The sequence below is a fragment of the Garra rufa genome, chromosome 14 (genome assembly GCF_049309525.1).
Source record: "Garra rufa chromosome 14, GarRuf1.0, whole genome shotgun sequence".
NCBI lineage: Eukaryota > Metazoa > Chordata > Actinopteri > Cypriniformes > Cyprinidae > Garra > Garra rufa.
In genome coordinates, this window is record NC_133374.1 from 34,669,264 (window position 1) to 34,681,631 (window position 12,368).

At 36.5% G+C, this 12,368-nt stretch overlaps 1 protein-coding gene across 2 annotated transcripts in view; it reads right to left on the minus strand.

Annotated features, from left to right (window-relative positions):
- pik3cb (phosphatidylinositol-4,5-bisphosphate 3-kinase, catalytic subunit beta) overlaps nucleotides 1-8,756 on the minus strand; it is a 53,625-nt gene extending 44,869 nt beyond the window's left edge. For both annotated transcript variants that reach the window (XM_073817618.1, XM_073817617.1), the window contains exon 1: nucleotides 8,357-8,756. The gene's annotated coding sequence lies outside the window, so the exon portion shown is untranslated. The remainder of the gene's footprint in view (nucleotides 1-8,356) is intronic.
- Between the last annotated feature and the right edge of the window lie 3,612 nt (nucleotides 8,757-12,368).

Below are 12,368 nucleotides of genomic sequence, written 5' to 3' on the forward strand. Positions count from 1 at the left end.
AGTCCATTGTGCATCTGCCCTTTCAGTGCTGTGCCACGGTGGCAAAATTTCAATAAACACACGCACACACTAAAAAAGACGTTAATCAGTTACCTACTGAGGTCTGACTGAACAAAGGTCCCAGTTTAGCTGTGGGTGGAGCACACAAGTGTGCCTCACTCTTCCTCTACAACTAACTGTACAGTATGTGCATGTCTGAAAGCAGTGATATGCGTCTACATGAGAATATTATGCAAGAACTGACAGACGGAAAGGAAAGACATCACAAATTCTAAATTCACCACTCTCTCTCTCACACACACACACACACAAGAGAGAAAGAAAGATACAGTGTGAATGCGAAAACAGCTGTCACACCTTTTCATTTAGGGCTCTCGAGAAATAGAAATCTGTGTGTCTGTGCAATTATGTCAGGTCTTCATCAGAGGTCATTATTGGGTTTTGCATGATGACTCAGATTTGACACTGGATCAAGTAGTGATCCACCACTGAACCAAATTTGTTTCATGTATTCAGCACTTAATGCATGTACGGTAATCTGACAAGCAGGAACTAACAGACAGAGAAATTGCAGGGCAAAGTAGGTAGGACTGTAATGCTCAATTAATCTAACATTAATCCCATAAATGTTTATTGGAAAAAAGGATAGATTTTAGACTTTCGTTTCATAGATGTTGGTATTCATTAAAGTCACTAGAATTTTTTGTGAACAATTTCTTTATCTTTAACAGAGGCATGAGGGTCAAGGTGAGGGGAGAAATCAAGTAAGTAGTAATTAGTTTATTTTTAACTTGATTTAAATCAATATGTTTTCTTAATACATAAGAATGTGTTACACTATAATGCTTAAAAATTGGGGTTTGGCTCATTTAAAGAGGGCTTTAAATAGCAAGGTAAGTCTGTATGTGAACTTACGTGAAATATTGGCACACTTTCAATTTTTTTTTTTTTTTACTCAATCAAGTTAAAGTTCAGCCTCTCCCTCCAAAGGCACATTCAAAACATGCACGCTTGTAATCGCTTCCAAAAGCATTTCAGACTAAATATAAACATCTGTTTACATATATTAAAAAAGATTCACATTTGGGAATTAATAATTCATTTGCTTTAACACACTTTCCCTCCATTATTTTCTCTACCTCTCTTCCATCTCTTCCTCTAGGTATGTTTCACTCCCTCCTTTCCTGCTTCTCGATACTGAATTCTTTAGCATGTCCTGACTCGTATGCAGAGAATTGTAGAATTCCAAGTGCGGGCACGCTTGGAGTTCTGTTCAGGTGTGCATACAGGTGTGTGAGTATGTATATGCATGGCAATCAGGCTTGCAGATGAGAATGCAAATCAGCTATTATGTAAGTGCAAAAACAGAAGAGACAACCGTGCAAATGTGAGGCCGCATATGTAAGAAAGCGAGACTCAATTAAAACTGTCAATCATGCATCCCAGCTGGGGTTCCACAGGAAATGAGTGCAGATGGCTTGTAATCACTGACTGTCCTGACACTAATTGATCAAATTATGGCCACAAACATGTCAAATGAAAGCAAACCCATGATTTTTTCCTATTAACCACCTTTAGGCACTTGTATCATTTGAGTAAAAACCTTTTAAAAAACTTTCCACAAGCTTAAAAAATTATGCTATTTGTTAAAATAAGATATATGTAAGGCCTACAAAAAACTAGATGGCACAGGTTTTTTAATGGAACTGATGATATTCACAGCATTAAACAACTTGCCACAAGCTGATTGGTTCATGTTGCTTACCCAGCCAATGAGCTTACTGCTTTACACTTAAAGGAGAAGTTCACTTCCAGAACAAACATTTACAGATAATTTACACACTCCCTTGTCATCCATGTCTATCTTTCTGCAGTCGTAAAGAAATTATGTTTTTTAAGGAAAACATTTTAGGATTTCTCTCCATATAGTGGACTTTTATGTTGCCTGTGAGTTTGAATTTTCAAAATGCAGTTTAAATGCAGCTTCAAGTGGCTCTAAATGATCCCAGCTGAGGAAGAAGGGTCTTATTTAGCAAAATAATCAATTGAAAATTGATATACTTTTTAACCTTAAATGCTCGTCTTGTCTAGCTTTGCGTGTACTCTGTGAATTCCGGTTCAAGACAGTTAGGGTAGGTCAAAAAACTCCCATCTCATTTTCTCCTGCAACTTTAAAATCGTCCTACATCACAGCAGAAGTACCAACCAAGTGAACGTGCAAAGAAGATCAAACAAGCATTTAAGAATAAAAAGTACAGAAATTGTTTTTTCTATACTTTTCTATACTTCTTCCTTGGCTGAGATCGTTTAAAGCCCTTTGAAGCTGCATTTAAACTGCATTTTGGAAGTTCAAACTCGTGGGCACCATAGAAGTCCATTATATGGAGAGAAATCCTGAAATGTTTTCCTCAAAAAACAATTTCTTCACAACTGGAAAAAGAAAGACATGAACATCTTGGATGACAAGGAGGTGAGTAAATTATCTGTAAATTTTTGTTCTGTAAGTGAACTTCTGCTTTAAATGGCTGGTTAACATCCATTTGAGCATTTTGCAGCACGCTTTCAGAGTTCCTCTGAAACCCTCCACCTTCCCCAGCTCCACCTGTATAGATCTGCTACGGGTTATTTTATATGCTATTTGTGCAGCAGCAGTATGTCTTAATACTGCTGCGTTAAGCACTATATTACTGTATGCATTGGCAGTAGCAAGTTGCTTGCAGCAGCAGCAATAATCTACATTAACGCCAAGACAATTACCATGATAAAATATTCTGAGATTTTTAATGACAGAAATGAGGTTATATTTTATTCAACAAATGACTACAAAGTTGCAATTAAAGGTAGCAGCTACACACACACACAAAAAAAAAAAAATTAAACAAACAGGTCATTACGATCCATTTTAGTCTACCTGGTAGCCGCAACCATGTGCTGAATAAATCTACAGAGGCTTAACCACACGCTCTCACTGAAACAGATTAAAAATAATAATAATAATAAATAAAAAAAAAATAGATGAATGCACTAGGCCAGACCTGAATGAGTTTGCAGTTGTGGAAAACTCTCTCCTGAAACACCAGTGGCACACAAGGCTTTATGGCTGTTGAGAACACCCTGATGCAATCCAATAGAAATGCTTATTTTTCAAATCTATTGCATGTTGACAAAGTCGTAACCTTTAAGGGAAGTGAACCTTGCCCATTTACTGTATAAGCCCACTTCTTGTATCATTTAAAAACATAATTGGACAGTATGTTTCACAACAAAATGTTGGTTGCATTTAATTTTACTTTAGCTTTAATGTGCTAAATGTGCTATTAAAAAAATACAATCGCAAATAAATAATTCATTTTCTCTGATCCATTGTTTTGGATTTGCCAGCTACACTTTTATGACCTTTGTTACCTCTTTTTATATCTGATAGTTTATAGCATTTATAGCATGTGCAATATGACCACAAACTTGCCATAAGACAGTAAATTGGTCTATTTTATTGACATTAAAAAACAGCATAATTTATTTCTAAAAGATTATGAAGTGAAAGATGTAACTCTCAATGCTAACTGACTTTCCCATACATAATCTGTTCTTTATACCATACATTCACCCTGGGGGTGTGCATGTGTGTGTGTTCATCCCCATTTCTAAGGAAAAATGTTTTCCTGCACCGCTAAAACAAACACATACACTGTGCTCTCACATGACTGAGAGAATCAGCCCATTCATGGCCCCTGTCACCACAGTGACCTCTCTTCTGACTGTGAGCGAGTGTGTGTGGGCATCCCAAAGTGTTTGTGTCCCCTGACTGATGACATCACAGTCTGCCACCAAAGTCTCTCTGAAGCTCTTGTCACATGTAGTTGGGTGAGGGCCAGGGAGCTCAACTCACAAAAACACACATATACATACATTAATATACTATCTGCCTGAAGAGGACCTTCCATGTTTTATAACTTATGGGTTATGATGGTTCAGAGTGACAGACACACACACACACACACACACACACACACACACAAATAAGCCTCAGTCCGGGATTGTTTATGTTCATTTTAGCTCTAAATTATTGTCATAACATTCAGTTGCAGGTTTACAATCATCTTGTGGTAATTTAATTAGTTTGAAACTTCCATGTTTTTCCACACGTCAAATTCCAGTCCTGTATTTCCTTTCATTCTGAGACCAATAAAGTAACAAGGCAAAATTCACTGTTGTAATCATTATGTCTGCCAAAAGAGTCAATCCAGGAATTGCTATAATAAAAATAAATAAATAAATTCTAGAAATGAATAAGGAATCTCATTCAAACGTAGCTTCCAGAATCCAGAATGCCACATAGTTCCATTTGAGAAGTGCGTAATTCTTCAATAAAAAGTTTTATTGAAGTAACAATAACAGTGTTACTTTGGAACATATTACAGTTACCATGGCCACTTTAGATTTATAAAAGGATGGTCTTAATGGAATAGTTCATTCAAAATGATACCAACATTTTAATTCAGAAGTTTATTTTGTTTTCTGAACATTTGTTTTAGGTTTTCACTCTCATCAGCTAACAAATCTACACAAAGGTGTAATATATATACAGGTCCTTCTAAAAAAATTAGCATATTGTGATGAAGTTCATTATTTTCTGTAATGTACTGATAAACATTAGACTTTCATATATTATAGATTCATTACACACAACTGAAGTAGTTCAAGCCTTTTATTGTTTTAATATTGATGATTTTGGCATACAGCTCATGAAAACCCAAAATTCCTATCTCAAAAAATCATCATGATATCATGAAAAGGTTCTCTAAACGAGCTATTAACCTAATCATCTGAATCAACTAATTAACTCTAAACACCTGCAAAAGATTTCTGAGGCTTTTAAAAACTCCCAGCCTGGTTCATTACTCAAAACCGCAATCATGGGTAAGACTGCCGACCTGACTGCTGTCCAGAAGGCCATCATTGACACCCTCAAGCAAGAGGGTAAGACACAGAAAGAAATTTCTGAACGAATAGGCTGTTCCCAGAGTGCTGTATCAAGGCACCTCAGTGGGAAGTCTGTGGGAAGGAAAAGTGTGGCAGAAAACGCTGCACAATGAGAAGAGGTGACCGGACCTTGAGGAAGATTGTGGAGAAGGACCGATTCCAGACCTTGGGGGACCTGCGGAAGCAGTGGACTAAGTCTGGAGTAGAAACATCCAAAGCCACCGTGTACAGGCGTGTGCAGGAAATGGGCTACAGGTGCCGCATTCCCCAGGTCAAGCCACTTTTGAACCAGAAACAGCGGCAGAAGCGCCTGACCTGGGCTACAGAGAAGCAGCACTGGACTGTTGTCATTCGGAAATCAAGGTGCCAGAGTCTGGAGGAAGACTGGGGAGAGGGAAATGCCAAAATGCCTTAAGTCCAGTGTCAAGTACCCACAGTCAGTGATGGTCTGGGGTGCCATGTCAGCTGCTGGTGTTGGTCCACTGTGTTTTATCAAGGGCATGGTCAATGCAGCTAGCTATCAGGAGATTTTTGAGCACTTCATGCTTCCATCTGCTGAAAAGCTTTATGGAGATGAAGATTTCATTTTTCAGCACGACCTGGCACCTGCTCACAGTGCCAAAACCACTGGTAAATGGTTTACTGACCATGGTATTACTGTGCTCAATTGGCCTGCCAACTCTCTTGACCTGAACCCCATAGAGAATCTGTGGGATATTGTGAAGAGAAAGTTGAGAGACGCAAGACCCAACACTCTGGATGAGCTTAAGGCCGCTATCGAAGCATCCTGGGCCTCCATAACACCTCAGCAGTGCCACAGGCTGATTGCCTCCATGCCACGCCGCATTGAAGCAGTCATTTCTGCAAAAGGATTCCCGACCAAGTATTGAGTGCATAACTGAACATAATTATTTGAAAGTTGACTTTTTTGTATTAAAAACACTATTCTTTTATTGGTCGGATGAAATATGCTAATTTTTTGAGATAGGAATTTTGGGTTTTCATGAGCTGTATGCCAATATCATCAATATTAAAACAATAAAAGGCTTGAACTACTTCAGTTGTGTGTAATGAATCTAAAATATATGAAAGTCTAATGTTTATCAGTACATTACAGAAAATAATGAACTTTATCACAATATGCTAATTTTTTGAGAAGGACATATATATATATATAGACCATTTAATAGTGTGCATAAAAAACTAAAACTTAGTAATATATATTCTTTACATCATATGATACTTTTAATTTTTTTTATATTTTTTATTAATATTTTGTTTAAAAAAAATGTTTTTCAATTTTCCAATTCCACCCTTATATTGAATTCCATGAAATCAGAATTTTCTCATATCTAAATAAGAATAACTAATGGGACACTGATTTAACCACAACCAACTTGAGAATGAAGTCAAATTTAAGACATTCTTGATTAATCTTGATTTGACAAGTTGATGACCGGACCTGGAGAGTCTCTTTAGTGGTTACTTTCAGGAAGTAAATTCAAGAATACCAAGTTCTGAATGGTCTAGAACGGATTGCGAGATCCAGAAAGTGCTTTTCAGCTTTATGTGCAATATGCATCAGCAGGTTGGTGAACGGCCTGTGGGCGTGCCCTGAGGCTGAGTGTGCTCAGGCTTTATTACTCATGTCTGTGTGGCGTTTGAGTCATAATTTAGTCCAGTATTATGGCATCGCATCCGTCTACGACACACAGCCGATGTCGTGCCTCCCTGTCCTATAAACCCACGTTTTATGGATTGTCCGGTGTTCTGAAATATTCGGTGCCTGAGATTTTCTGTGACACTGGGCGGAGCTAACATGAATATTCATGAGTCTCCTGTTTCATGTTAAAGCGCCACTAAAATTTTTAGTGCTCCTTGGACCATATAAACTGTTTTCGTTAAATTAATTTAATTTCAGCGTCAAACTAATGTAAGTTTTTTTTATTCCTTTAGATTGTTGATTTAATTTGTAGACTGTGTGCTGTAAGTTTGATTTAATATAATTTATTATTATTTAATTTAAGGACATGATCTAACTAATGAGTCAACAGGCATTTATAGGACAGTGTTTTAGTGCCACGTAAAAAAAAATCTAAGATTACGAACACAACAAATGAAGGTCGTAACATTTCGAGAATAAAGACAACGTACTACGAGAATGAAGTCGAAATACTACGAAAATAAAGTCGAAATATTACAAGAATAAAGTTGAAATACTACGAGAATAAAAGTCAAAATATTACAAGAATAAAGTCGAAATATTACGAGAATAAAGTCCAAATACTACAAAATAAAGTCGAAATATTATGAGAATAAAGTTGAAATACTATAAAGTAAAGTCAAAATATTATGAGAATAAAGTCCAAATACCACAAAAATAAAGTTGAAATATTACGATAATAAAGCCAGAATATTACAAGAATAAAGACGAAATGTTTGAGAATTTAAAGTTTATTAAAGTTTAATATATTGAGAGTATAGCCTATTTTGCGCATACAAAGGCCCGGATTGATGCCTCTGCATCATTTTACTGGGATGAGGAAGAGCCAATTTTATTGACTTAGGAAAACAGCTTAATATCAAAAATATATGATATTTATTAACAGACTGAGCAGGACCAACTTTTGAAATTACGTTACAGAAAGCTGTATTTTTTTAATCAGGAGCACTAATATTTGAGTGCAACTTTAAGACGAAACTCGTGAACGGGAAACTCATGAATATTCATGTTAGCTCCGCCTAGTGTCACAGAAAATCTCAGACACCGAATATTTCAGAACACCGGTAGGCTAATCTTGTAACAGGGTGTAATAGGGTCATCCAACCTTTTAACGAATGGTCGCAATAGATCGATTCATTACGATCTATTGTTTGTGTGATAATAAAATTGTGATTCCTAACTTTATTACTCCAAGATCTCTGTTTAATAAAGCAAGCAATCACTATTAATCAAATGAATGCCAACATCGGATATAACCCCATAAATCAATTCCATATCTACAACCGACAGTGAAAGTCAAGCACCTCGGTTTGATACCCATAACTTAAAAATGGAATTCAGAGCATTTCATAAGTTCCAAAGTCTAAAACTTTTAGATAGAATAAGACGTCAATAATAAGACGTCAGTAATAATTAATCGATTTGAAGCACTAAAATACTTCCCAACTAATGTGTCATTTTTGCCGTCTAGCGTACCATCCCATTTATTCAACTGCAAATGATTAACAAACAAATAACGTAGAGGCTGGCAGCGCCTAAGACCAGAGAAGCCGTCGGCCAAGATCGTAACAAAATGTAACAAAATCTACGCAACTCAAAGCAATACACACATTGCCGAACATAAAACATTAAACGGTGCCAAACGCTCACCTTCAGAACTGATTATTCCAACTGGAATGGAATGTCCGACGCCAGCTCTGTAGAATTCGCGGAAACTAAATGTTAAAAGTTAACTGTCCGCGTCTCGGGTTGAACTCCAAACACCGGTCAGGTTTAAATCACAGTGAGAAGACAAAAGCTGAGCGATCTTCCCCTTCAAATGTCCAATGCAGGCTTTCATTCGACACGGTGCAGGTGAACAGCTCTGGTCCGCTTCCTGCTTCTTTCGGCAGGCTGAGAGAAACAAGCGAGCGATCGCTCGATTTTTTTCCCTTGTTTGCTCTGTACACCCTCCCTTTCCACACGCAACCGCTATTTTGTCAACAGTCCCCAAACACTCGAACTTCTGAGCCGTGATTTCACCCGGAAATAGACAGAATGTAATGCGATAACAGTTTACGCAGTCGGGAATGTTTTAAATGTCGTATAAATATCTCCACGCAGACTAGGCCCGGTGAACTGCGTGACTCTCTCTTCACTAACGCATTCCACTGGGATGAGGGTGCACTGGATAACTGCTCCACTTTTTTTCCTTAACAACACGCTTTGTGTTGTTAGTTCACTATGATTTTAACTGTTTTGGTTGTTTGTTTTCCAGTCTTATTTAATGGGGCCCTTTTAACTCATAAAGTGTACTTTGTAAATAATAGCTAATAATAATAATGATGATGAGCAGGGGATTTATGGATAAATTAGAAAACTAAACCAAAATTTCACTCGAGTGTATTAACGAGCGAGTTTTTTTATCCATAATATTTTCTTCCATATTTAGTTCCTGAAAAAGGACCTGTTACGCTTGACATCTGTGTGTAGTTCTTTGGAATTTGCTGACGTCTAGTGGTGATAGCGGATAAGCTTCACAGGTTTAGAACAACAGAAGGATGAATGACAGACGTGTTTTCCAGCCCAAGATATATATATATATATATATATATATATATATATATATATATATATATATATATACATACACACACACACACACACACACACACACACACACACACACACACACACACACACACACACACACACTGGTTTACATGTTTTATGGGGACATTCCATAGGCGTAATGGTTTTTATACTGTACAAACCGTACTTTCTATTGCCCTACACCTACCCTACACCTAAACCTAGCCCTCACAGGAGATTGTGCACACTTTTACTTAATCAAAAAAACTCATTGCGCATGATTTATAAGCCTGTTTCCTCATGGGGACCTGAGAAATGTCCCCACAAGGTCAAAATCTACTGGTATTCCTATCCTTGTGGGGACATTTGGTCCCCACAACGTGATGAATACCAGGTACACACACACACACACACACACACACACACACACACACACACACACACACACACACACACACACACACACACCACACACACACACACACACACACACACACACACACACATAGCTGGGTAGATTACTTACAAATTGTAATCCGTTACTGATTCCAAATTACATGACATAATTTTTTGTCAGTAACGTAATCTATTACATTACACATTTTAGGTAATATAATCAGATTAATTTTTAATTACTTTTAGACCTAACTCGTTTATCACATTGATTTAAAATGGATAACCTAGTACCATAATGATCTAAAAAGACAAAGAGTGAGAAAATATATTCTTTTCATTGTAATCAACAACATGAAGTGCATTAAACATTATATTACATCAAGTTTCCCAAACTGGGGTTCGTAAAGGAACTGCAGGGGTTTTGTGAGTTTAATGAAAGGCTAACAAGTAATTAAATCATAAAAATGTCAAATTAAAATTTTAATTAATTTTAAAATAATAATCAATTACTAAAAAAGAAGAAATGTTTTACGTTTACCTGCACGCCATATGACTAACCAGTGTCAACTGTGAACATGCAAATGTGATACCTAATTATTAAAATATTATTTTAAAATCTCAGGGGTACTTAAAGGGTTTATTGATTATTATTTCACTTTTTTATCTTTAGTTAGTGTGTTGTTGTTTGAGCATAAAAAACATCTGCAGTTCAATGCAAAGGGAGATATAGTCTTTTACAGAATTGCTGATTGACCACCCCTTTAAAGTAATTATATTAGGTGAAAGAGGTTCAGAAGACAAAAAGATGACAAAACGTATCTGCAAATAAGAAATAGCGAGAATTTGTGCATTTTAATGAGTTTGAAAGACAAAAGCCTTTTAATAATAATACATGGTTGAATAACCTGCTGAGTGATATTTCAAATAAAAATGAATGTGTTCATCAGCAGCTGATGCAATCTTGAAACACTTCTTAAACCTGAAATGATTTTAGTAACTCCAGTGGTCAAATGCTGACACCACCCAACTAATGACTAGTCTATGTGTGAGTGTATATAAGTATAAGTGTATATATATACAGTAGTCAACATTTGAAGTGGATGAAAATAAGTTCATGAAAGGTGTCCTAAGACAAGAACAGGTATTGTTTTGTTTTTTGGACAACTTTGATGAAGGGTTTTGATTCTACTGTATATCAGTGTCATTTTAGACTGGAAAACACGTCTTTCTATCACCCTTCCGTTGTTCTAAACCTGTCTAGCTTTATTTTTTCTGTGAATAGGCAACTGATATTTAATGGCAAAATGACAGCCTCAATTACCATTCATTCAGTTCTTAGCATATTGACCATCTGACAGAATAAGAATAAAAGAAAAAAAAAAGAAAAAAATCTGCAGAAAAACGGAAAAGGTACTGGTCATTTTAAATTAAGTTTACGGACATTCTGTTTAACCCTAACAACAGTGCAATAATTAGGCTAATTAAAAGTATAGGAAAAACACCTATGAAAAAAATAAATTCTGAAAATAATATATATATATATCTGGCTATAGGTCACCATTACCAGCATTGAAAGGATTAGGACAAAAAAAAAAAAAAAAAAATTTAAACGTTTATTTTGAAAAATTATTTGGTCTTTGGATTTTTGTACAATTTTCACAATGAAATGACGTTATTAAGTCATTGCCAGTATTCAAAAACTACTTTTTCACATTTTTAATTTTACAGGATCAAAATTTTTTAGCTTTCTTTTATATTTTCTCATTAGAAGACTTGGGGAGACATTTTCATTATACTTTTCAGGTATTTGGGCCAGTTAAGGTCTTCATAGCTTACAGTAAGATCCATACTGGTTATCATGGTGGTTCTGGTGCAGCATTCATTTAAGTCCAGCGACTGCCTTACTGATACACTTACTGTTGGTCATGTTTCAGTTAAAAATGATCAGATCTAAATTTCCTGATAAGCATTTTCAAACCATCCTAAAACATTCTCCAGTCATTCCTGCGGTGAGCAGAGGCAGAAATAGGACTGCTGGAGGAGATCAGGTTTCAAAGCGCAAACTCTATTTCAGTCATCCCACAGATGACTCCATACATGTGGAACTGTGTGTGTGTGTGTGTGTGTGTGTGTGTGTGTGTGTACCTGGTATTCATCACGTTGTGGGGACCAAATGTCCCCACAAGGATAGGAATACCAGTAGATTTTGACCTTGTGGGGACATTTCTCAGGTCCCCATGAGGAAACAGGCTTATAAATCATGCACAATGAGTTTTTTTGATGAAGTAAAAGTATGCATAATCTCCTGTGAGGGCTAGGTTTAGGTGTAGGGTAGGTGTAGGGCGATAGAAAGTACGGTTTGTACAGTATAAAAACCATTACGCCTATGGAATGTCCCCATAAAACATGTAAACCCAACATGTGTGTGTGTGTGTGTGTGTGTGTGTGTGTGAGGTTGTATATTCATGAAGGAATGTGTTTGGTATTTGTTTAGGGAATGATGAGATGTATTATTATTTGCAACTGAGTTGTTAATGTATGCAAGGTGCATTTTATGTGAATGTTTTAGGTTAAAATGTGACACACAATGGTTGATATTAAATGGGAGGACCCACAAGCAGCATGCTTCCATTATTCACTCATTCCTTTCTTATTTCATTAAACATTCCGTTAACGGGATCCAAATCAGCCTAAC